Source organism: Mustela erminea, chromosome 19 (genome assembly GCF_009829155.1).
Source record: "Mustela erminea isolate mMusErm1 chromosome 19, mMusErm1.Pri, whole genome shotgun sequence".
NCBI classification, from domain to species: domain Eukaryota; kingdom Metazoa; phylum Chordata; class Mammalia; order Carnivora; family Mustelidae; genus Mustela; species Mustela erminea.
This window is the reverse complement of record NC_045632.1, coordinates 49,529,677-49,553,732: the sequence shown is the minus strand read 5'-3', so window position 1 is coordinate 49,553,732 and position 24,056 is coordinate 49,529,677. Positions and strand designations below refer to the sequence as shown.

Here is a 24,056-nt window from a genome sequence, read left to right as displayed (position 1 = left end):
ATGAAAAAAGAAAAGAAAAGAAAAATACCCTCTATTGTATTGTGATATGGGCCCTGCATGACCAGGAAAAGCTTTGCTGGTTACTCTTTTCCCCCAAGATAGCATTGGTGCCTGTCCCCAAGCTCCCAGGTCACATTCAGAATCAGGAAATGCTTCTCTCACAAATTTAAGGGGACAAAAGGCAAAGGTCACAGACTCACCATTCTCTCCTCCCACAAGTTGTGGTTCATCTAAACCCTGTGCTTCCACTTATCTCTGATATCTACAAAATATTTTTTTATTAGGATTGGGTTGGAGGGCATAAGCATACTTCCTGCGGTGCCCCATTACATCGGTCCTGGGAGCAGAAGTCAGGTCAGCCTCCTTTAATTCTGGTCTAATATATTTTGCCCATATTCTTTTTTTTTTTTTTTTAAAGATTTATTTATTTATTTGACAGAGAGAAATAACAAGTAGATGGAGAGGCAAGGAGAGAGACAGAGAGGGAAGCAGGCTCCCTGCTGAGCAGAGAGCCCGATGCGGGCCTCGATCCCAGGACCCTGAGATCATGACCTGAGCCGAAGGCAGCGGCTTAACCCACTGAGCCACCCAGGCGCCCCTGCCCATATTCTTTAAGTAAGTTTAAAATGAACCCTTGTTTTTATTTAAGCTTGGAAGTCCAATTTTCTAATAAATGGCATATTTGACCTTGAATTCTAACTGGTGTTCTTGCAGAAAATTTTATTATTTAAATATGCTCTCTACTCCAGAGAAATTGATACCAGAAGTGCTTGGCTTTGTTCTTATCCCATAGAGAATGGCCACTCGTGGGATCAGCTAAAAAGTTCCTTTTGACATTGCCTTAGAGAAGATATTAATCACTGAATTCTCTTAAGATCATATGATACCTGTTCCATAGAAATGAAAATAAAACTGGACATGTTATTTATTATGCATTATTAAATATTGTGTGGTAATTCCCTCCATGTATCAAATAAAGAAATAACAAGTACAGAGAGGTAAAGTAAATTGCCGAAGAGTACAGCATTACCTGTTAGAAACACTAAAAAAATTAGCCCAGATTTCAAGGATTATCTTTGTCAGAGTTCTGGCTCCTACCTCTATTTGATTCAATCAGTGCCCCCCTGTATTTACGGTTCAATCCTTCTAGTGTGGATAAGAGATGGATTATGGTCCAACCCCTTCAAATTGCTAATTCCAAAGCCCCAAGTATGATCAGCAAAAGAAAGGGGTCAGAGAGAAGTGCAGGCTTGAACTCTGTAACAAGTCAGTCTGTTCCCTGGTAAGATCCTGAAACAGCAAGAACACCATTCAAGGTGCTGAAGTATTTGCCCCCAGTTGAGAACAATTAAAAACTGACTAATTCATAAAGAGTGACTTACAAAAAGAATCCCTCCTCTTTCATGTTGGGAGTATATTTGAAGAATCCACAAATGAATCACTGTCAGATGCCCCATGGGCAGGTACACAAAAGGAACCTCCAACAGTCACAGACACACAGGTAACTAAGGCCACTACTTGAACTGCCTCAAGTGCTGTGCTTAGTACAGCTATCTATTTAATGAGATAAAATAAATTTCGGGTCATGATAAAAAAAAATAATACTCTCCATTTTGTATTATCTAGGAAATTGCTTGTGGAAATTGCACAGAAGGAAACCAGATAACACGGGTTTTAATTCCAGCTTTGTCAATAGCTGACTGTGTGAATGTTAGCAAGTCTGGAATTTTTTTTTTTTATAGATTTTTTTTTTTAAAGATTTTATTTATTTGTCAGAGAGAGAGGGAGCGAGAACAAGAACAGGCAGACAGAATGGCAGGCAGAGACAGAGGGAGAAGCAGGCTCCCTGCCGAGCAAGGAGCCCAATGTGGGACTCGATCCCAGGACGCTGGGATCATGACCTGAGCCGAAGGCAGCTGCTTAACCAACGGAGCCACCCAGGCGTCCCTGGAATTTTTTTTTAAGGTCTGTATTTACTTGTCCATAGAGAAGGAATAATGTACACATTCCTTATTTACCTCATGAGATGCAAATGAGCAGAAATCTGCAACAATCTGTGAACTACATATCACTACACACAAAGAACATGTTAACCTACAAGAAGTTAGTTATTTTTGTAGAATTGTAGACCTGTCCAAAATAAAGCCACTTTTTTTTTACCTTTTTAAATTAACATATAATGTATTATTTCTTTCAGTGGTACAGGTATGTGATTCATCAGTCTTATATAATACCCAGTGTTCATCACAACACATACCCTCCTCAATGTCCATCATCCAGTAACCCCATCTCCCCACCACCCCCTCCAGCAACTCTCAGTTTGTTTCCTGAGATTAGGAGTCTCTTGTGGTTTTTCTCTCTCCCTGTTTTTGTCTTGTTTCCTCTTTTCCTCTCTTCCTCTATGATCCTCTGCCTTATTTCTTAAGTTCCACATATCAGTGAGATCATACAATAATTGTCTTTCTCTGATTGACTTATTTTGCTTAACATAATACCCTCTAGTTCCATCCACATCATTGAAAATGGCAAGATTTCATTTTTGATGGCTGCATAATATTCCATTGTGTGTCTATATACCACATATTCTTTATCTGTTCATCTATTGATGGACACCTGGGCTCTTGCCACAGTTTAGTTATTGGGGACATTGCTGCTATAAACACTGGGGTGCAGGTGTCCCTTTGGATCACTATGTTTGTACCTTTGGGGTAAATGCCTATTAGTGCAATTGGTCAGTCATAGAGTAGCTCTAAATTCAACTTTTTGAGGAACCCCCTTACTGTCTTGCAGAGAGCCTGCACAGCTTGCATTCCCACCAACAGTGTAGGAGGGTCCCCCTTTCTCCACATCCTCACCAACATGTGTCATTTCCCAACTTGTTAATTTTAGCCATTCTGACTGGTGTGAGGTGGTATCTCACTGTGGTTTTGATTTGTATTTCCCTGATGCCGAGTGATGTTGGGCACTTTTCTATGTGTCTGTTGGCCAAACAAAGCCACTTTTATTTGTGCTGATCTTTCCTCATCTACTACAAATATATGAGTAGAAATAAAATCCCATAGAAGACACGGATTTTCTTTAATGGGGTTGGTCACTCCTGCCAGTTCCTCTTTAGCTAACGGAGTGGAGAGAGTTTCCTTGACCAACACCTGGATTTACTAATGGCAAAATAACTCATTCTCAGGTAATGCTAGATCAACGGTGTTTAAGTATGTTCACATCAAGAGTGATATGGCTGCTTTATGGTGCTGTCAATTCTACCTAAAGTACTTACAGAAACGCGTGTTAGTCTTTGTCAGAATAACAATACCAACAACAAACAAATAGCAGTATTGAGAAGGTAAGAGAGGTGAGGGGAACGGCAGCTAAAAACAGGGGCTGTTTCAGTGCAAGCTTGTAAAAACATAAAATAGAACAACAAAGGTGAGGCCTTGGGAAAAAAAAAACATGGCATCAGTAAGAGACCGGGGTTTAGGTGACAACCGGTATGGTTTTATTTCTAGGTTCTGCTAACAACTGGCATGAATTACTTCAGGACAGAGTTCAAATCATAAAGCCAAATGAAGTACATTTTTCCCTCTAAGAGGATTATTGAAGTTTGACTGAAAAACCCTGCTTGTTCATATCACACTAGCTATTATGTCTTTAGAGTACCAGGTCCAGGAATGAAATAAAACAGTTTCTACAGAAAAATTAGTTGGATATTATGCAAGAAGATAAAAAGTAAATTCATGTGGCTTTACACTGATTTATGTACTGAGTCGGGCTTTGCTACTAAATCCTATCCCTCTACTTTAAGGCTTAGAAACTGGAACTGGCCATCTGGTTTTGCTTTGGGAGTGGTGCGTGCAACTTCCTACTGGAAGAACTTAGTTACCTGTTTTCATCTTTCCAACAAGGCCTTTACTGCCCTGGGCATGTGTGAAGGTGCCAGGCTGAGCCAGGACATGGAGAAGTGACCCAGGAGCAGAGTCCCAAACATGCAGTGGGCTTTCTATGAGTGAAAAATAAATTCTTGCTCTTTAGGCCATTGGAATTTGGGGATTGCCTAGCATCTGATTCATTCTCATGCTAAAAACCTTAAAATATAAATCTTAGCATAGCATTGGCTTAAAGAAGCAGTAAGGAAAATCACATTACAAGCTGGAGAGAGAGATAGCGAGCCACGTGATGAAGGAGCACAGTAGTTGGGAAGCAGTCATGTCTGAAAACCTTAGAGAGTGTCCATGTGCCTAATCATATGGTACTTGTATGGGAAATAATTAGACAACAGAAGGTTAATAGCATGAGCTGCTTGTTATTGAATATATTTGACAAAGCGTTTCAAGAGAGATTAGCTGAGAAAAGAATTTCCACTTGTAAGCAGGAATAAAAAGGCACAGAGAGAGTCCAAAAATTCTAGGATTTGCAAAGTCAGAACAGACAATAGCACGCCATTCCCAGCTGGTGGAAGACGACAGGTTTTGTCCTCATTCCTCTCTAAAAGCATCTTCTCCCACGTTGGTGTAACAGCCATTTTCATGTGGTCGGTCATTCCCTCAAAACACTTCCTTCATTTGGCTTTCGGGTTATCCCACTTTCTGTGTTTCCTTCTTCCTCACTGATCACTCATCTAAATTTCGTTGATGGTTCTTTCCTACCTCCCTGACCTCTGAACACTGTGGGGCCACTAGACTTTGCCCAAGGACATCTTCTCTGTCTGTATGAAAGCTCACCCTTGGAGCTCTCTTGTTGTTGCCTGTTTGACTTTGCAAATCCTAGAACTGGAGCTTTCCAATACTCCATGTATAAGACAATTCCCAACGTCAGCCCCAAATTCTAGCTGTCTACTTGACATTTCTGCTAGGATTGCAAATAGCCATCACAGACATTCTGTGTCCAAAACTGAAGGCACATCTCCCCAAAACAAACACCTGATCTTCCAAACCTGATGTTCCAATAGGGCTTCTCATTTTAGTAAGTGGAAATCCCATCTCTCTGGTTTCAGTGCCATAAACTTTCCCAGAGAGAACCTGCAAGAACAAACAGCAGCCTGTTTGGTCTTTGATTTCTTTATAAACCCAGTATGAAGGCTGGAATCAATAACAACGAAAAATAACCTAATTTTCATCCCAGGACTAAAGAATAAGGTATCTATATTTATATTCCAGTATTGGCTTTAGAATTCAACACAAAGATAGCCATTTGCACCCTTACGCAAATACCACTCTTTGGATCACCTTAAATATGTCACAGGGCCTGCATCTGGCTGAAAAAATCAGCTACTAATGACCCTGTTCTTTCTACCGTATGTTCTCCTGACACCAGGAAAATTATTCTTCCTACTATTTTAAGATTCCCAGCACTCATGTTTTAAGATGTTTTTGCAAATTGCCCCTGTACTAGTTTTAAGATTAGATTTCTATTTCAGAATTCAATTGCAGTTTAAGGAAAACTAAATCCTCTTACAAATCATGTGTCAACAGGCTGAATACCATCATGGCTGAATGTAACCAACTTAGAAAGATAAGTGAGTATACGCTCCTAGAACCTAGTAACACAGCTAACGGCACCCCAGTGATACGATCTGATAGACGGGTACTTAACATTACTTGGAAGATCTCGATCTGAAATCTTTTTCTTTAAGATTATTTATTTATTTATTTGAGAGAGGTCGCAAGTAGGCAGAGAGGCAGGCAGAGAGAGAGGAGGAATCAGGCTCCCCGCTGAGCAGAGAGCCCGATGCGGGGCTCGATCCCAGGACTCTGAAACCATGACCTGAGCTGAAGGCAGAGGCTCAGCCCACTGAGCCACCCAGGCACCTCTTGACCTGAAATCTTATCTCTTTTGCTAATGGACTCCCTCACAATAAAATGGCAAACAGAATTTGGGACTCAATGAGACACTTTAGTCACCCCTTCTCTATTCATAATAGATTTTCTTCCATGCTCCCAACTCAGTATATGCTTCACTTTTATGTACTTGGATATCAGTAAGTCCAAACTCAAGTGCATTTTTCATCAGCTGGGACACTACCTGCAGATGCCCAGGCTTCATTTAGAGTCAGCCACCCAAGCAGACCAAGCCAGAGTCCACCCAGTTATGCCAGCCATCCTGCGTATAAATCCCCCTCTATACACTGTTTGCCACGAACACTGCTGTGCTGGAATCAGTGACCTAGAAATGCACATCCACTGCAAGCAAGTTGAAATAAACAAACCTCACTTGCACCCTGTCATTTCGGCAGTCTGTGCCCAATATACACAGTGCCTCAAAAGAAAATGCAACGTGAATATCCATTTGTGCCAATTCTGGGCTCCATTAGGGTAATTATAAATCAGTGCCCCTGGTGTGAATGGAATACATGACACACAGAATGATGCTCATTTGGGGAGACCATTAAATTCATTTGGAACAACCCCATCCACATAGAGGAAACATCCTTCCTTTCATTAGTCTGGGAAAACGACCCATCAAACTCTCTCTCAGTTCAACCAGTGGAAACATTATACTCTAATCCACTGCCTTGGTGTTTCCACCTTTAAAGCTCGAACATTTTCCCATTAGGAGCACTCATGCACTGCCGACATCCACATCCTCACGTGTCCCTTTGTCCCATCAGGGTCATGGCAGCTCACCTTCTAAACAATCCATATAGAGCTGTGGCAAGCTTGCAGAAGCAACCAATGCAGCTGGTAAACAGGAATTGAGAAGTTCATTTTCTGTGAGCCAGTGAAATCCACTTGGTGCTTTATTTCCTTTTCCCTGTCCTCAATCAAACACAAACTTGTTCGTTGCATTTCTCTGGCCACTAGAAGAAAGCTAAGGTATAAGTAACTACATTACTACCTGCCTGCCACCTGTGGGCTTTTTCCATGGACCCAGGAATATCCTACTGCATGTTAAAGACATTAAACCATTGACTTTTTAATTATGATTTAATATTATACATATGGAAATATTACCCAGATTAATCCTAGTTTCTTAAAGATATTCCATCATTTTATTCCCATATTGTCTTCTTAGTGCACAGCATTGATTAGGAGGGGGTTACATAAATATTGAAAAAAATGAAAGCATGAATGAGTAAATGAGCAAAAAAACTGTGTGCCTTTGTTGACTTCTAGAATGTTCTATTTGTGTTTTCTTCAGGAATACTCTGCTTTACTCGCTGGCTGTGTGTGAGTGTGACTAGGTGCATATAAACACGTGTATTGAAATTATTTTGTATTTTCACCTCCTACTACTACAGTTTGGTTCTCATCTGCAAGACGGCCTGCATCTTATCACAAGTGACAGCTTGCCATCCTCCTAGCTGACCCCTTCTACCATCTCTGCTCAGCTTCTTCACAGTTTCCAACAGCAGAGGACATCCCAACCTGTACGACCGGAGAGTCAGACAAAGTATGGCACGAGCTTAGTCGACAACGGGGATGAGAACATTGACAAGAGGGAAAGATGGTTGTAACGCTGCTCGTGATATGTGGCCATCACTACACTAGTATTTTTCCACTGCTATAGCATTTTTGTCCCTAAATTATTTTTGTGGGTATCAATTAATTAACATTCACAGTGCGCTGAGTCACATCACATGATTTCATGTGCGCCAGATGAACTCAGCCATATCTCTGAAGTAATGTGGACCACATCTCAGTTTCCCATTTCTGGAATTTTTTTCCCTATTAATAAAAAACACTGCATCCCAAGAGAGGAGTGGGTCGAAACAGGAGTCAAAGTCCTTTAAAGCAGTCAGAAAAGATGAATTGTTTTGTCAACCAGGTATGAAAATCTTGAAACATTTTTTCTCAAACAAAGGGGAAAGACTCTTTTTCTTAAGATATAAGGAAAGGAATATAAAGTGAATTGTTGATTTTACTACATGGATAACTGTGCCATAAGAACACTTATACATAAACTCCCAAAAGTCTTGCCCCCGCCATGCAAAAGCCCTATTTAATTAAGGTTGCTGTCTTTGTTTTGTTTGTTTGTTTGTTTGTTTTTTAAGAAATAGAAACATGAACCCAACAAATAAATAGCCACATTTGGATGACTTGAATGTGTTCGGAATGTTGAGAATCTATTTACATTTTAATAAGATATTTCCTCAGTGCAGGTCTTAGATAAATCTCCATAGAGATGAGGCTAGGACACAGAATTAAGAAGAAAGAGGCGCCCTTGACAATTTGGAGAAAAGGAAAGATAAGCAGAGTGGTGTTTAATAGAAACAGATGTGGATGTAATCCCTTTAGGAAGAAAAAATCGGTACAAATATAACATAAGAGGAGGAGAAATGGCTTTAGACACATATAATGGAAAAACCTGGGGAGGTTTGAGAACCCAAGCTAAGAATGAGTTCATGACTCAGACTCTCTTCTAATTCACAGCCCAACAACTGGTGCATTATGCGGGTAACGTGAAGAAAGACTTGGTGTTCAGTGCAATATGTTACTTATAAGAAAGATTAACAGGAGTTTCTGGAAGTGGCATGAAGGGCTGAAGGAAGGATCTGTCAGCATAAAAATGTATAAATTATATTTATATAGTCACAGATACATAGGTTGGTCGGCCCATCTCCAACGGATGACCAGTGACATTAGTTTCTAGTTTCCCAGCAGGAAAGATTTGAGTTAACTTTAAGGAAAACCTATTGACTAAAGGTTGAGCATTAAAATACATTAATGGAAGTCAGAGAATTCTATTAACCCCATTTTTTAAAAAGCACCATCTATTTAGTTTGCAATGCTTTGCCTAGTTTGCAGGAGTATAAAATTGACCTTGAGTTACAGTCCCACCAGCAGCTGATAAATGGTTAATTATTAAAGGATCAGGAGAATCTGGGGAGAAGCCGAGGAGATGAACACGTGTCCCAATGTGCCCTAAGCCAAAACAGCCCCCTCGCTCTTCAAGGGTATTCTCTCTCCCTCTGAGAAAATATTTCCTATTTTCCCTCCTTGTGCTTTATGTTTTCCTCAATTTTAAGGACTTGGACTGTGTGACTCCTCCCCTTTGCTCTTTAAAGAAAAAGAGATTAGCAGAGACGCTGCCAAGGAAAACCTTTACCTGCAGGGTACTGAGAGGTATAGGTATGCAAATCTCTCTCCTAAAGGCGAAGAATAAAAAGTAACCATTCTGACTCCTCTAAATCTTGACCCTTGAGCCCCTGGTCTCAGGCAAGAACTTGAACAGAACTCTCAATATAGCTCTCAAAGCTGAACCACGTCATTGATGGTTACGACAAAAAAATTGTGAACAGCATCACAGTAAATCAACTAATCGCAGTGACTCAACGAATCCAAGCTTGTGATCGCTTTAAATAACTCGCTTCGAGGTGAAGTAAAATTTCTCCACCAAGAAATCTATTCTACACGGTTGTGGCTACAATGTAATACAAAAGCAAGATCCCTCGGCTAAGTGAGGTTGCGGGGGGAACAGCACAGCAGCTTGGTGTGGGATATAACCTCCGGCTGAATCCAGCAGCAAGCCACGCTTTCGGCCTCTTAATACGGGCACAGTGAGAAAAGATTATTTGGAGGAAAAAGACAACTGCCAGACCTCACAAACTAAAATGTTCCCTCAACTAACCAGGAAAGGGTCAGCATTTTGTGACACGTATCATAGAGGAATAAAGACTCTAGCACACAATTTTTAACAAAAATTCATCAAGTTTAACTTAAAGTGAAAGACCCGCGGATCCCCTTACCCAAGAATCCAACACTGCCACTGGATGCAAACAGCAAGAGGTTTATTGGGACGCAGGTACCGGCGGGTGGTCGGCAGCTCCAGCTAACCGAGCACACCAACCGAGGGGAAAGCGGGGTTTTTATAGATTGGCACAAACAGGTTTTGGGTGGGGTAGAGCTAATTGGCTGACAATTTGAACTTTTGAAAGAGGCACCCTCGGTGTTAGTGGATTGGTTTCGGGGGTCCGCGCGCGCGAAGGGGGAGCAAGGAGGGGGGTTGGGCCTCATTACTCAGCAGGAAAATATCTTGCCTCCTTGACTATGTGGCCCCCTGCCTACGTGACTATGCCTCTTAGCAGAAGGTATCTTGTTTGAACAGGCGACAAGTGTCACACCCTAAAAGCCAAGCGGTTACAGAAAGGCAAAAGAGCAGTTAGTTCTCCTATCTATCTCTTAAGGGAGGGGACTTTCCAGGGCAGGGGTCTTTCATTCCCCCCTTTTTCTTTAACATGGATAGAATCCTATATCCATTAGGTATATTGATCTAATGGGTCAGTTAGCTTAACTGATTGATATTGTTGAGTTAGTACCATGGCTTGGATAAGTGATATTCTGTCTTTTACAAATTGGGTTAACCTGTTAATAATACATGGCCCAAAAGTTAGAATTAATATTAAGATTATTATGGGTCCTATTAAGGTGGTTATCAGAGAGGTTAACCAAGGTGAGCGGTTCCAAATTCCTTTATACCAAGATTGTTGGGATTCAAATTCCCTTTTACGCTTATTCAGCCTTTCTTTTAATTTGTCTAGAGTTTCTGTTACCACTCCAGTCTCCTCCAGTTTATGGTGGGAGGGGGACATTAGGGCTTCAGGAACCAAGAGTTATTTGCCTCTGGAAATTTGTGCTATTGATAAGGTAACCTCCCTGTTTAGGTCTCTAGGACATCTTGTAGAGCAAGGGAGATTCCTGTTCTGCAGGATTGCGATCCCTGCAAGTTAACTATTTATCGTTTTATGGCGATCAGGGGTGCCTGAGGAATGCTACACATATGGAGGGGAGCGGGTGAAGAGGGGGTGCACGGCGCCAGCTTTTGCTTTGTCCTCAGCCAGCCTCCTGCTCCCTTATCATTCCCCCTGAACAATTTTGACCCTTTAAATCTTTAAGGTGGTTGAAGGTGGAAGGTCTCATCTTCTGTAACTTCTTCGTGCTGAATAGGGGCGTAGAGCTGTCCCTACCTGCTCGGGTCAATATTGATCAGGGTAGGAACGTATAGGGGAGTTACGAAAGGTAGAGGCAGCTGAATCCAGCGCTGACAGTGAAGAGGCGTCCTCGCGCGCAACAAGGATCGTCTGTCGTGGTGAAGTCATTGTAGCAATGGGAGTCTCGGCACCAAGTAGAGAAACATGGAACAAAGCAACATATTAAGGTTAATAAGATGATAAGAATGAGAAGCCCGAAAAGGAGATTTGGCCATAGTCCTCCTTCAAACCAGGAACTTAACCATTTACTGAGAGAGAGAGAAGGATCTTGTAGGGCCTTAATTTGGGTATTTATATCTTTTATCAGGCCTGTGACATTTTTGTGATAGTCTGGAATGTACACACAACATTCTGTCTTGATAATTGCACATGTGCCACCCTGGGCTGCTGTCAGGACATCTAATGCCATCCTATTTTGTAGGACTGCCTTGAGTATTTGTGAGACTTCGGTATTAAGTAGGGAGATGCTGTTCAGTGAGTCAGTCGTATTTTTCTTAAATCTGGACAAATAGAGTAAGCAAGATCAATAACCTCTTTTGCTCTATAGAGAAAGAAGTACAGGTCAGGTTCAGGCATACAGGTAACTAGGTTTAAAGTTTGACAAGTTTTAAGTATTATTTCTGGCATATCTGTTAGTGTAGCCCAGTATTTAATAAGTCGGCCTCCATCATCCATTGGTGGCCTTTGGCTTCTAAGACAAATCTGGACCCGATGTGACATCATTACAGTCAGGGACTGTCCCATAGTGAGCTTTGAGACTCTTTTTATGAGGGCTGTTCTATGCTTAGCTAAAGCATCTGTTTGCAATTGCACCTCAACAGAGGTGGCCTCTAGGTTAAATATGACTAAGGGATGAAACCAATAAGACGACCTTTGAGTGGTCCAGCCTTAACAATATCCTGATTACAGAGGATCATTGTCAAGTGGGAGAAAACTTGTCAAGAGATAAGGGGAGTCCCCCGTGCATCATACAATCCACTCATAAAGAAAGTGGGGTCATCCATTGTCTCCACAAGTCCATAGTTAATCCTATGGAGTGCAATAGGCTGGCTTTTAGTCAATTTCATTATCCCAGCCACGCATAAGGTGTTGGTTAAGTTATACAACTGTAGGGGAATCAATCCCATTTTCCAGTTGTTTAATTATGTGTGAGGGGGTTTTACTAATATCCCCACAAAATAAAAAAGCACGAAGATCATCTAAATGAGCTATTGTGTAACTTCTCTGAAGTTTACCTCAAATTGTTTAGCTTAGGTAAACAAACATTTAAAGACAATCAAATCTAGAATTTAACACCCATAAAGGTGTGTTACTAAAACATAATTTTTCTCTCTAAAATAACCCTAATTTCCAGAGATAGCCAAATCAGGACTAATTCACTTGTGAAACAAGTCCAGTTTTAACAAACTTGGCTCATTATTTACATAAGCTCAGCAAGAACAGTGAGTGTGATCAATAGAACTTTTAGAATCTGCTTTGCTGGAACTTTGTATAAGGAATCTCTAGGTTGAACTTTTAGTAGCCTCTCCGGGCCAGAAGCCAAGCCCTGTACTTGCCATGAGGCATGCCTGCAATACCTTTGGGCGAATTCCTCTTCCCGAGACTGCACCTACCAAGGAGTGACATTCTTTACTCACCTGGTGAGGCTGCTGGGAACTCTGTAAGCAAGGTATCAGGCCAACAGTCCCAAGGGGCTTTATGGCTCCAGGTTTCATAAAGTCAACCTTAGTTCCTTTAAACTGTCTGGTCATATCTGTGTCTTTTCAAATATGACATCCCAGTCAAAGCCTTGGTAAAATAACCAGTTTCCAATGGTGTCCTGTTACAAGGAGAACAGATTCTTATTGAACTTATGCAAATGACTGATTGCCATGGAAGAATGCTTACTGAGACCTTTTGGTTTCAGAGGGTTCAGATAGAGAGAAAAGCTTGAATGCTTTGAGCACTTTTACAAATGAGCACTTTTACATCTCTATAAGTTAGAGATAAGTAGGAGGGAGTATCCCTAGTCTGTAAGAGCAAACAGTAGGGAGAACCAGCAATGTTTAAAGTAAGACAAAACAATAAGAGACATAACATTACAATCTTTTAGTTCATTTAGTCCCATGTTACTAATTCTGGTGAATGTGGCTTTAGTCAGTTTTGGAAATTTTTACCCATTTCAGTTTTAGGATTTTCAAGTATATCAAATATCTGTATTTGTCCTGAAAGTCCTTTATAGGAATCTCCTTGAAGATAAAACTCATTTTACAAGAGAATTAAAACAATTATAAATGACAAAAACTCAGAATGGATATGGTTAGAGCTAAAGAGACACGGGAGTTTACAATTTAGTTGCAAGGAAATCAGGTTATTTCTGAGATACATAACATTTCCATAATTACAGTATCAAGCGGTGATCTCTCAAAACATTAAAACTTTAGGAAGTGCGTAGAATCTCTAGAATAGTTATAGTATTTTCCCAAATGTAATCCAAGGTTTATCATTGGTTCAGTAGTATTTTATGAGCAACTTCACATACCAAGGAAAAGCCTGAATTAAAGAGATTTACAATTTAAATCTTGTCAACATTTGCTAAAATCTTAGAAAGTTTTAAAGCACATGCCTAAATATAATTAAGGATGTTGAACACCTGATAAAACAAAACATAGAAACTGGTTTTTCTGGGAAGGCAAAGAGAAAACCATTTACATTTTCTTAACAGCAGATCAATTGATCTAAGAAAACATTGTCCTTTTGAACAGAGACAATTTCAGTCTTGTACCAATGTACCTTTAAAACCCATTCATTTCGATCTTAGTCCATTCTGGACCATAGCTAAAATTCCTTCCTTTACCTTCAACAAAATGTATTCCCATTCCTTAAATCTTTTTTACATTATCTCCTACTTTCCTACATACAGTTTCCCTTTATTTCCATCAGTCTTAGTTACACTAAGCAAAACTTTGTATTCTTAGAAACACCTTTAGTTATTAACCAATTGTGAACTGTTACAACAGAATTCTTCAGGTGGCAATTTATGAATCAGTTAAGTGGAAAACAAGTTTACCAACAGATTTAGATTCTCTTAGTTTCTTTGCAGTAAGAAGTCAAAAGCACAAACCTACATCCAGTAATTAACGACCTAGCATTTTATCCTGCTTGGTTAAGACCTAGATGTCCACAATTCAATTCCATTTGTCATCCAAGCAAAACTTTAAAACTATCAAGTTACCAAAGACTTTGAAAGCTACTTCAGCAATTACCCATTAAAACTTTGAGACAGACAATTAACCATCAGTTTAGTTATTTCTTTGCTAACAAATTTTAACAAGTAACACAAGCTTATCTGACCTTCAGTAAACTTTGATAGAATAAAAGCTTCCCATTTACTGCTGTTAACTTCAAAGACAGATCTTATCTTAATTAAACCAACAAACTTAACTTAGTTTCAACACTGATTTACGTTTTACCTGGACCCACTCCACTTTGAATGTTTACCTGAGACATGCGTGGGAAGATCTGGAGTGGGGAGTGTTAGGTCCAGGGGCTGCTCTTCTTGCTCCTTGACAGTGGAAAGAGAAGGAGCTGTGGTGCGTGATCTAGAGGCTAGTCATGCAGGCTGCACGCACCTTGGTGTAGAAACAGAAGGGGAAAACAGGAAACAAAGTGCTGCCAGGAGGCAGAGAAGGGATTCCCGGTTTCAGAGCTCATAAGCCCCAACAGAGGAGCAGACGCCATGCTTTCCCATCAGCCAGGGGGGAGGGGTTAGGCAGTCCAAGTCAGGCCAGAGAACACAGGGAAACTTCCCCGAAACAAAGAGTTTCGGCAGCTGCTTGGGAATATTCCCTATAGTCTCTGTCTCGAGTTAGACCCACCCCAGTTGGCTCCAGTTATAGCCATTAACACGGGAAGTGAGTGAGGGAGAAGCCCCCACATCTATTAGGAGTAACAGAGAGAATAAAGCCAGAATCCCCTTTGTTAGGGATGGCCCAGCAACCTGGGTTTACTAGAAGAAGGCTTATTTATGTAATTATCATCGAATATGTCAGGAGAAAGTTTCCTAGCTGACTCATTTGGGCAAACACATTCCGCAAAAGCCCCTTAGTCTGGGGTCCCTAATCGAAGACCCACTCTTTGACCTGCAAAATAACATTAATGTTAAAGGTCCCCTCTGTGGGCCATTCAGCCTTGAAGGTGGGCCATTCAGAGGTGCAGAGAGTCTGCCATTTTCTTCTTTTGACTTCCACCGATAAGTTGTTGGCTCGGTTCTGAACATCTTTCCAGTGACCTAGAGTGAGGCTTAGAGGGGTGGTGAATGTTTGCCCCATCTCAGAGTTAAAAATAACACCAAAGACAATGAGTAGGACACACAGAACAAATAACAAAAAGGACGCTGCGCGATTTCGGCGTAACACCAACAGGATGGTTTCAGACGGCCGCGTGGAACTACGAGTTTCCTCTGCGGCCCACAGACGGACGTATCCCTCGGATACTTGTGGGGCCCCAAAGGACCGGGCCCCTATGATCCTTGGGCCGTCCCCCAGGGTGACAGGGGAGGAGTTTCAGGTTTCAGATGGCCGCGAGGTGGAGCTATTGACCTTAGTATTTATTTTTCCCTCCCAATGTACGATGTCGCAGACAAGGGGAGGGGGATCTTTCAGGTGCTGTCCTGCTCGCGTCCCTCGCGGGAGCTTAGGAGCGTCTTGGCTAAGGTCTATCCGTATGAACCCCGGACCAGGCTACTCCAAGGAGTAGATGACCGTTATGCCGTATGACGTTCCGCGAGAATCAGGGTGCAGCCCACTCAGACTCCGTAGCCGAAGCCGTGGAGCCGCACGAACACATTCATACAATCAGGCACTCCTCAGATTCAAACGGGTTAGACACCCTCCCATAAGCAGAATGTGATCTTAATCAAGGCGCAATGTGAAAGACACATAAAACAATTAACGAGCCGGCAAAGACAAAAACCTTGCGGTGCACCGTACAGATTCCACTGGCCTACAGAAGGAGTCTCGAGACCTCCTCTCAGTGGACAGATTCCGTCCAGGGCCGAGGGGTTCCTCTGGAACGGACAGACGGTTTTAACCCTCGGACAGATGAGGAGCCCCAAAAAATTGGGCCCCTCGACACCCTGGAGCGTCCTCCAGGGTCGGCAGGGGAGAAGTCCGAGCTCGTCAGCTCCTTCTCAAGCTGCCTACAGATACAGAGCCCCTACGCGTAGAGGTACAGTCCTATACGAGCGTATAGGCGGACCACGGCCGTACAAGATAGGAGACAGGAGCCGAAACGAGAACATAAAACAGAACAGAAACAGAAACAGAAACAGAACAGAAGCAGAAGAGGGCTGGCCAGCTATTTTACCTCCCGGTGGGAGTCCGTTGGATCCCTGGGCAGGAGTCCGATGATCTCGGTGGAACCTCCAAATGAAAGACCCGCGGATCCCCTTACCCAAGAATCCAACACTGCCACTGGATGCAAACAGCAAGAGGTTTATTGGGACGCAGGTACCGGCGGGTGGTCGGCAGCTCCAGCTAACCGAGCACACCAACCGAGGGGAAAGCGGGGTTTTTATAGATTGGCACAAACAGGTTTTGGGTGGGGTAGAGCTAATTGGCTGACAATTTGAACTTTTGAAAGAGGCACCCTCGGTGTTAGTGGATTGGTTTCGGGGGTCCGCGCGCGCGAAGGGGGAGCAAGGAGGGGGGTTGGGCCTCATTACTCAGCAGGAAAATATCTTGCCTCCTTGACTATGTGGCCCCCTGCCTACGTGACTATGCCTCTTAGCAGAAGGTATCTTGTTTGAACAGGCGACAAGTGTCACACCCTAAAAGCCAAGCGGTTACAGAAAGGCAAAAGAGCAGTTAGTTCTCCTATCTATCTCTTAAGGGAGGGGACTTTCCAGGGCAGGGGTCTTTCACAAGCATACACAGATTCAGAGTAAATTCTCTACACGTGGTCATTATTACTAAGATTAATATTATAAAAAGATTCAGAAGCCCTAAAGAAATGATTTCAAGGGGCACCTGGGTGGCTCAGAGGGTTAAAGCCTCTGCCTTTGGCTCAGGTCATGATCCCAGGATCTGGCATCGAGCCCCGCATTGGGCTCTCTGCTCAGCAGGGGGCCTGCTTCCCTTCCTCTCTCTCTGCCTGCCTCTCTGCCTGCTTGTGATCTCTGTCTGTCGAATAAATAAATAAATATCTTAAAAAAAAGAAAGAAAAAAGAAATGATTTCAACATCATCATAACATCTCGCATGTAAAACTTCGCTCAAGCTTTTGAAAATACAGAGTGGATGTTATTATCTATTATAAAGTGAGATACGGGTATTGGTAACGGACAAAACTAGACCAAGAGCACCTTTTCTAGACTCTGTATTAACAAAGGCTATCCGTCCCATATAATTTTTCTCTGAAGTATCTTGAGTTCTTCATATTTCCATGGTAGTTCATTTAATTGATGGTATGGTATTATCTGCTGGGCCTAACATTTTGCTAATTATCATAAACAGTAGTCAGGAAAGCAATTTTTTTTTTAAGATTTTATTTATTTATTTATTTATTTGTCAAAGAGAGAGAGAGAGAGGACACGTGCCCACAAGCAGGCAGAGTGACAGGCAGAGGTAGAGAGAGAAGCAGGCTCCCTACTAAGCAAGGAGCCTGATGCAGGATTCGATCCCAGGATCCTGGGATCATGACCTGAGCTGAAGGCAGCAGCTTAACAGACTGAGCCACCCAGGCGTCCCAGCAAATGGCTTCTAAGCTAAAAGTCTACCTATAAGAGCCTAGATGAGGGCACACACACACACACACAAACACACGGCTGTGTGTGGGTATGTGTAGTAGTGCTGATGTGTTGTGGTTGGTTTTGCCTAGAGGGATGGGCACAGAAATGGAAAGCCTTCCTTTCTTATTTTATTTTATTTTATTTTTTCAGTATTCCAAGATTCATTGTTTATTAATTAAAGTACTTTGTGGGGGCACCTGGGTGGCTCAGTGGGTTAGAGGCTCTGCTTTTGCTCAGGTCATGATCCCAGGGTCCTGGGATAGAGCCCCACATCAGGCTCTCTGCTCAGTGGGGAGCCTGCTTCCCCCTCTCTCTCTGCCTGCCTCTCTGCCTACTTGTCATCTCTGTCAAATAAATAAGAAAAATCTTTTAAAAAATAAAAAATAAAGTACCTTGTGAAACAAAATGGAAGGCATGTGGTGATGGGAAAGAGAAAGATCAGAGACTTCTGTGACTTCCGGGGCTGAAAGCAGGAGCCGCTGCCCTGGGGGAGGAAGTAACAAGGTCAGCTTTGGACAACCTCAGTTAGTGACAGAACCCCAGCTCTACCCAGAGGTGTGACACTGCCATTCTCTGCTCCCCAGGGAGCTCGAGCTCTGAGGAGAGGTTCCTGCCAATAGAGGAGTGCCTGAAACCATGACCACATCAGCCCAAGGGGGTTATTATCTCACAAAATGAGACATTGTGGCATCATCATTGCTGCCACGTAAATAGATCCTGCTTTACGTTTACACGTCCAGGAAAATCTAAAAATTTAACACTTGACTGCATATGTGCTCTATATGCACCTTCGATGAGCCTGTTCCAGAAACTCTCATTTCCATTCGCACCTCTTTTCCATTCCTTCCTCACCGCTTCCAATAACAATCTCATTCTGAAGCTCATCCCAGAGCAAGAGCAGCGCCCAGCAGACGCGCCTGATTTGTATTCTCCGCAGAGCTGGTGGGAAAGTGGCCACAATGATTGAAACTTATTAAATACCTGTTGTGGTCTTCAGAAATCACCGGGGAAAATATCACACATAAAACTATCACCAAATATTTCAATTTAGTAGTTACAAGTACAGGCTTCCCATCAAAATGTATTTTTTCTTCTTAGAAGGATACTTAAGGCAGGATTCCTAATTCATATTCATCCTTCCTCAAAAACAAGTCGATCTCGACAAGCAGTGCTGCTCAGGTGGGAAAGGACCTCTGATAAGGGCTAGCTCCTGCCTGTCCTTGTCGCCTCCCTCCCCTCCCCCCACCCCCCACCCCAACCTGGGGAGGACTGAGTGAGCACCATGCTCCCAAGCAACTCTCAAAAGGCTTTTGAATCTTATTAATTAAAATAATTAATTAAATTACTTTGAAGGGCACTTGGACGACATGGGCAGATCCTGTCCAACCAAGGCAGGGGCAATACTCAACAAACACCCGCAGGACCCAGCATGAAGACCAATCACAGAAGGGGCTCAGTAGACAGTGTTTTCCCAGGCAAGATTTCCTGACATTCTGCAACAACACAGAGAAATTGAGGGCATCATGCTAAGTGAGATAAGTCAGATAGAGAAAGGCAAATACTATATGATCTCACTTGTGGAATCTGAAAAACCTGAACTCATAGAAACAGAGTAGAAGGACAGTTGTGAGTGGGAAAACAGGGGAGATGTTTAGAGTGCAGACAGGCAACTAGGAGATCAGTAAGTCCTGGAGATCTAATACATAGCATAGAGATTATGGCCAACAATACTGTACGATAAACTTCAAAGTTGCTAAGAGACTAGATCTGCATTATTCTCACCCCAAAAAAGAAATGATAATTATGTGACATGATAGAAGTGTTAGCTAAAAGCACACCAATAATCACACTGCAATTTATAAATGTATCAAATCAACACATTGTATACCCTCAAGGGACACAATATTACATGTCAATTACACCTTAATATTTCACATTTGAAAATTAAAAAATAGGGGCGCCTGGGTGGTTCAGTGGGTTAAAGCCTCTGCCTTCAGCTCAGGTCATGATCCCGGGGTCCTGGGATCGAGCCCCGCATTGGGCTCTCTGCTCAGCGGGGAGCCTGCTTTCCCCTCTCTCTCTGCCTGCTTCTCTGCTTACTTGTGATCTCTCTTTCTCTCTCTCTCTTCCTCTCTCTCTCTGTGTCAAATAAATAAATAAAATCTTTTTTAAAAAAGAAAATTAAGCTTTGCGCAGTGGCAGTATCGTAGCCAATGAGGTTTATCCGAGGCACGATTATTGCTAATTAAAAAAAAGAAAATTAAAAAATAAAAGAGACAGAGAAACAAAGGAGTATGAGAAAAAGTCAAAGCACAGATGAGTATCTCATATCACGGACTGAATTCTCCTGAAAATGTCACATTTCGGGGGAGTATCATCTTGTCAGAATTGTAAGACTCAGATATCCGATGGGTTTCTGGAACTTCCTCAGCTTTGCCATTTTTCAGCAAATATTCTGAATAGACCTGAAGTGGCCTGAACTGGCAGAAAGACTGTGCCTTCTCTTTGGAGACCCCCTCCCCATCACTTTAGTGCTCTGTTTGAATTCAGTTGAATGTGCGCTGACTCTGTGGTTGTCGTGTTTTATCTTGTTTTCATGAGTACTTTCCTCACGCTTTATTCAATTAAAGTAAATATATGTTAAAATACTTCCCTAATAAAAGCAGAATCAGTTGTTTTTGTTTCTCTTTTCATCACTGTCAGTAAGTAATCACATCATTTTGTACATCGATTTTCCTCATTTTTGGTACCTTTTATTCCTTTGTGTGGGTCCAATTTCCCATCTGTTACCATTTCTACTACACTTGAAGAACTTCCTTTAACATTTCTTGTAGTGCAAGTCTGCTGGTGTCAAATCATATACATATTTGTCTGAAAAAGCCTTTATTTTGCCTTCACTTTTGAATACTTTTTGTGGATTTAACATTCTACATTATAGGGCTTCTTCCATTTCTTTAAGGACTATGAAAATAGAATTCCATTGCCCTCTGATTTGCCTAGTTATTGAGTAGACATCTGAAATTATTCTTATCTTTATTGCCCAATATGTAATGTATCTTTTTTCTCCAATTGCTTTTAAGATTTTTTTTAATCAATGGTTTTCACAAATTTTATTATGATGGGACACCATCTGTTTTCTTTTTTTGTATCTATCTCACTCAGTTGGGTTCACTGAATCTTTTAGATCTCTGGGTTTAGAGAGTTCATTAATTTTGGAAATTTTTCAGCTATTATTTGTTTAGAAATTCTTTCTGATCCCATGTTTTCTGGGATACCAACTGAATGTAAATTAGACCTGATATTGTCCTATAAATCATGGGCTCTCTATTCTTTTTTTATGTGTTTACTTTTCTCTGCTTCTTGTCTTAATTGTATATTTGTATATAATATATATATCTGTATATATATATACATATATGTGCATACATATGTGCATAATGTATTATGTATATTTAATATATAATATATAAATATATGTACATATATATAATGTATATTCAATACATTTAGATTTTTTGGTATTGTTCCTTTGTATAATTCTTTTTTGTACATCTTCAGGTTCACTGAGTTTTCCTTTTTTGGTAGCTGCTCTTAGTCCCATCCAGTAAAATCTTCATTTTGTATATTGTACTTTTATGTCCACCGGTTCATGGTTTATTTTTATATCTTCCATTCCTGTCCTAATCATATTTAAAGTGAAGATTTTAAACATAATGATTTAAACATAATGATTATTTTAAACACAAAGATTTAAAATAACCATTGTAAAGCCCTTAAGCTAATTTTCTCACCTTTGTATTTCTAAGTACCTATTGCCTGATTTATTTCTTGGTTAACTAGAATTATACATATGTATTAAGTACATATGTATATATACATATGTTTATAACATATATAGCTATATACTTTATTATGAATAATATTTTATGTGTTTAGTTTATTTCATTATATAGACTTGCTTCTGCATGTCTTATAATTTTGTAATAGATATTAAATATTATGAGGTTATCAGGTTTTGCCTTTCTATAAAGAATACTGAAATTTGTTTTGGCAGGCAGTTAAGTAACTTTCAGGTTGGCTTATTTTTAAGCTTTACTGGGTCTAGATTAGAATTATTATTATTAGGCTTATTAGAATAAGTATTACAATTATTATCAGTTTGGCCTCATTACTAAAGCCTGACCTTTCAGCTCTCTCCACTGACTAAGCAGCCCGGTTCCGTGGAACGTGTCTCCCAGCCAATGGTGAATTCTGGGAAGTGGCTGAGCTTCTAGCTCCCTCGCTCATCTTCGTGGTGCCTCATAGAGTTTCACATCCCACATACGTGAAGCCTAGTATTCAGTGACAGATTCAAAAGGACCCCTATTCTGATCTCTGGAGCCATTTTCTGCATGACTCCCCCTTCTGGCAAATTCCACCCACTTCCTCCTCCCCAGATTCTAATCTCTGTCTTCTCAACTCCACGGGAGTGTTATACCCTGCCTGGTTTATCCCTTCTGGTGCTGAGGTGCACAAAGGCTCTCCAGGTAGTTGTAACCAGAGCAACGGTAGGGATCCCATCATCTCTTATCCCTCCTCCCCCTGGATCCCAGTCCTTCGCTGCCTGTTGCCCAAATTCTGAAAAACCATTGTTTCACACGTCTTTCCAGTTTTTAAAATTTTTATAGCAAGAAGACAAACCCAGTACCAGTTACTTCAACATGGCCAGAAGTGGAAAATCTACGATTCCGGTGGCTAAGGAATTCAGGACCACCGGAATCGGTACATCTCACTCAGGGTCTCTCACAGGCTTGCAGTTGACCTGTTTGCCCAAACTACGATAACATGAAAGTTCAAGTGGGGCTGGACAATGAACTCTAAGGGGACTCACTAATGCCAGATCCAAGCTGGAACTGGTTGTTTGCAGGAAGTCATGCACCCTCCACTCATGGATGTCTCTGGTGGCTGCTTGAATGTCCTCAGGGCAGAGCAGTTGGCTTCTCTCAGAGCAAATGATCCAAGAACTACCTGTGCTTTCTACAACCACCAGAACCCTTAAAACACAAGGAAAGGTTGCCTTAGAGTCCTAGAAATTGCCCAACCATCGACATTTCCTTAATACAAACAACTATGGACTGCATACAGCACACCTAAGAACCAGAACCACCCCCAAATTCTTCAATGAATTACTTCTATTATGAAAAAAAAAAAAAATGACCCAAGTTCAACTCGGTAGAAATAGGTAAAACCCCCAACGAAGTTTGCCCAGCATTCCGACAGTCACTGCCCTCCCTCCCTTTCCCAGAAAGCTTGTCATGCTCTTTCCGAGGTCCTAATGGAGAATGTTTCTCCAAGACTCTCAAGAGGGCCAAAGGGCACTTTCCTTGGCACACAGCATCAGCACCCCCAGATAACAAGAGCCTGGGTACAACACTCCCTTTGCCCATTGCAGCGTACTTGGCTGCCTTGCTTCTTGTCTCTCTCTACAAAGCTAAAGCCAGCAACCTCTTTCTGAGACTTCTGCCATTCCATGCCAACACCCCAAAAAATACGGTTAAGGAAAGGTAGGAAAAGAAAAAGGCTCTTCTCTTTTAGGGGTATTCCGAGTACGAAGGAAAAGATGATGAAGCCACATGCTGGCTTCTCTGTCGCTGCAGACATGGTTGACTTCGTGAAGGACAAGGTTGCTTTTGCTTCTAAATAAAGGCAACTTGCAAGTCACATAACATTTTAAAATACACGCATTTCTTTGGATTTTACGTACTCCTTCCAGAAAATCTACTTCTCTGCCAAGTGTGTGAAACTCACAGCTCTTAGTAATAAATTTAGCATTTAACATGCAGAAGTCTAAACCAGGAAGTCAACAGAGGGGAGAGAGACACTGAACTTTTCTGGCTCACACAAAAATGAAAGCATTTGTGTGTGTGTGTACGTATACACGTGCATGTGGTGATGTTTACGTATTCATATTCATATTAAACACACGATTTCCATTAGTTTTTCTTGATGATAATTAGAGAAATAGGGCACCTGGGGGGCTCAGTTGGTTAAGCATCTGCCTTCGGCTCTGGTCATAAGCACAGGGTCCTGGGATGGAGTCCTGCATCAGGCTTCCTTCTCAGCGGGGAGTCTGCTTCTCCCTCTGCCTGCTGCTCCCCCCACTTGTGCTCTCTCTCTCTCTTTCTTTCTCTCTGACAAATAAAAAAATTAAAAATCCATAAATTAAAAAAAGATCTAGAGGAATAAACAGGTGCCAAGTCTAGCTGTCAGTTTACAGGCATTTACTGCTGCCCGCTTTCTACCACTCACTGTGCCACTTGCCAGGGGTAGAGCTACTTGCCTTTGAGAACCACAGACTAGGCAATGTGCGTACAACTAACATACTTCC

General features: G+C 41.6%; 1 long non-coding RNA gene and 1 pseudogene across 1 annotated transcript; one reads left to right on the top strand and one right to left on the bottom strand.

Moving 5' to 3' along the window:
- Positions 1-2,940: 2,940 nt before the first annotated feature.
- Positions 2,941-23,743, bottom strand: LOC116580198. Its single transcript, XR_004281546.1, has 3 exons — positions 23,699-23,743; positions 18,082-18,173; positions 2,941-5,012 (listed from the first exon to the last, which is right to left on the bottom strand). It is a non-coding gene; the product is annotated as an uncharacterized LOC116580198 (long non-coding RNA).
- Positions 19,874-19,958, top strand: LOC116580400 (annotated as a pseudogene).
- Positions 23,744-24,056: the final 313 nt, after the last annotated feature.